The 3,113-nt window shown below is 35.0% G+C and overlaps 1 pseudogene; it reads left to right on the forward strand.

The window, feature by feature from the left end:
- The first annotated feature begins 1,281 nt into the window (after positions 1 to 1,281).
- LOC102469280 (heat shock protein HSP 90-alpha pseudogene) lies at positions 1,282 to 2,539 on the forward strand (annotated as a pseudogene).
- Positions 2,540 to 3,113: the final 574 nt, after the last annotated feature.

Consider the following 3,113-nt stretch of genomic DNA (forward strand, 5'->3'; position numbering starts at 1 on the left):
AGTGTATACTGGACTTGTGTCCATGGAAATGTATATATCAGCTGTGTTTGCTATGAAAATATTTAGGTTAATTAAGGTCTTTAGTAATTCAATACAATGCGGGGGGAAAACAGTATAGAAAGCAAACGTAAATACCAGAGACAGTATGGGAGGAGAGTGAGAGATGGCAGAGGGTAAGAGATAGGGAATCAAGGATGGGAGAAAAAAAAAAGCAAAACATACAGAAAATAAGAAATGGAAAATTGTTTGCTGACAATAACATGTTTGTTGATGTGCTTGATTGAGACAATATACAGTGTACTCTGGATGGAAAATCTCATTTTGTATGCTGTAATGAAGTACAGTGAATGAATGCAAATAAATAAATTGAAATAAAAAAGTGTCTTTAAATAGCAAAATTTTGTTAAGTATTATCTAATTTTTAAAATTCATTATTATTATTATTATTTATTTTCTATAGGGCATATGGACTCACCAGAGAGAGGCAGACAGAGAGAAAAAGCAAGCTGTCAGGTCTGGGACTTTAACTGCAGTTGGCCATGTGAGAGTCCAGTGCCTTAAAGACCATGTGACCTGCTGACCCGAAAGAAGAAAAATTTTTAATTTTCATGAAGTCTAATTTATCATGTTTTTCATTTATAGATTGTACTTTTGTTGTCATTTCCAAGACTTCTTTGCACATCTAAGAACTCTTTGCCTCTGGAGATCACAAAGATTTTTCTCCAGTTTTCTTCTAAAAGTTTTATAGATTTATATTTACATTTGATGTTTTATCCATTTTTAGTCAATTATTATAAAAGATATAGGGTTTAGGTAAAAGACTTTTTTTCCTTTTTGCATATAGGTGTCCAATTTTTCCAGTACTTTTAGTTAAAAAGACAACCTTTTACTAAATCATCTTTGCAACTTTGTCAGAAATGAATGGGTCATATGGAGGGACTATAAAATGTTTATGGAAAATTGGAATTAAAGTAGAAATTTATTTTGATGCAAAAAATTTTGAAATCTATCCATTTTTTTTTCATAATATGTATTTTCCATGAAACATTTGAAGTTCTCTCCTATTTTAAGGTATCTATTTTAGAACTCTATTCTGCAACATTCATCTATGTTTCCACCCTGCCACACAGGCCACATTGTCTTCATTAGTATAGACTTACAATAAATTTTAAAAATTGGATCAAGTAAATGAGATTACATTAAGCTTAATAATTTATGCATCAAGTTGTTTCAGTGTCTGGGTGCTGCTGTGATGCTGATATTACACAGTCCTTTGCCAAGATGCCTGAGGAACCCCAGACCCAAGACCAGCCCATGGAGGAGGAGGAGGTTGAGATGTTTGCCTTCCAGGAAGACATTGCCCAGTTGATGTCATTGATCATCAACACTTTCTACTCAAACAAAGAGATCTTCCTGGGGAAGCTTTTTTCAAATTCATACAATGTGCTGGACAAAATCAGATATGAAATTTGACAGATCCCATTAAACTAGACTCTTAGAAGAAGTCATTTCAAACAAACAAGACTGAACCCTCACTATAGTGGATACTGGGATTGGAAGGATGAAGGCCTACGTGATTAATAACCTTGGCACTATCACCAAGGGACTCAGGGACCAAAACTTTCATGGAAGCTTTGCAGGCTGGTGCAGATATCTCTAAAATTGGCCAGTTTGGTGTTGGTTTCTATTCTGCATACCCAGTTGTTGAGAAAATGACTGTGATCACCAAACACAATGAGATGAGCAATATGCCTGGGAATCCTCTGCAGAGGGCTTCTTCATGGTTAGAGCTGACACAGGTGAACCCATAGGTCATGGGACAAAGGTTATCCTGTACCTGAAAGAAGACCAAACTGTGTACTTGGAGGAAAGGAGAATTAAGGAGATCGTGAAAAAACATTCTCAGTTTATTGGCTATGCCATTTCTCTTTTTGTGGAGAAGGAGTGTGATAAAGAAGTCAGTGAAGATGAATCTGAAGAAAAGGAAGAGAAAGAAGAAGAAAAAGAAAAAGAAGAAAAGAAGTCTGATGAGAAACCTGAAATAGAAGATGTTGGTTTCAATGAAGAAGAAGAAGAAATGAAAGATAGCGACAAGAGGAAGAAGATTAAGGGAAAGTACATTGATCAAGAACTCAACAAAACAAAGCCTATTTGGACCAGAAATCCTGAAGCTATTACTAATGGAGAGTATGGAGAATTCTACAAGAGCTTGACCAATGACTGGGAAGATCACTTGGCAGTGAAAGACTTTTCAGTTGAAGGACAGTTGGAATTCGGAACTCTTCTTTTCATTCCAAGACGTGCTCCTTTTGACCTGTTTGAAAACAGGAAGAACAAAAACAACATTAAATTATATGTATGCAGAGTATTCATCAAGGACAGTTGTGAGAAGCTGAAGCTGATTCCTGAATATATTAATTTTATTAGAGGGGTTGTGGACTCTGAGAATCACCCTCTAAATATTTCCCGTGAGATGTTGCAACAAAGTAAAATTCTGAAGATTATCAGAAAGAATTTGGTCAAAAAATTCTTTTTTTAAAAATTTTTTCCATCCAAAATACACTGTGTATTGGCTCAATCAAGCACATTCAACATACATGTTTTCAGCAAATAATTTTCCAATTCTTATGTCTTGTATACTTTGTTTTTTGTTTTGCCATCCTTGATTCCTTATCCCTCACCCTCTGCCATGTCCCACCCTCCTCCCACATTGCCTCTGGTATCCATGGTTGCTTTCTATGCCTCCCCCCCATTTAATTGATTTGCTAATGAACTTAATTAGTCTAAATATATCCAACAGCTAGCACAGCTGATATATACCTATACATGAACCCAAGTCTGACTTTAGGCATAAACCCCAGTGAGTAGAATGAACATATTATAAAGTAGTATCCAGCTTACTGCAGTCATCAAATATGCATTTTTCTAAAAATTTTTGATACGAACAGTTTTACCATTTTTTTTCTCCTGCAACTTTTTTTTAAATTACTTAACATTCATTCCCTGAGCATCATTACAACATACTAAATGTAGTTTCCCATCTAGGACAAACTGCATAGTGACTTAATCAAGCATGTTATCATCAATAATATTCCATTTCTACTTTCATACAA

This window comes from Tupaia chinensis, unplaced genomic scaffold (genome assembly GCF_000334495.1).
Source record: "Tupaia chinensis unplaced genomic scaffold, TupChi_1.0 Scaffold143746_1, whole genome shotgun sequence".
Classification (NCBI taxonomy): Eukaryota; Metazoa; Chordata; class Mammalia; order Scandentia; family Tupaiidae; genus Tupaia; species Tupaia belangeri.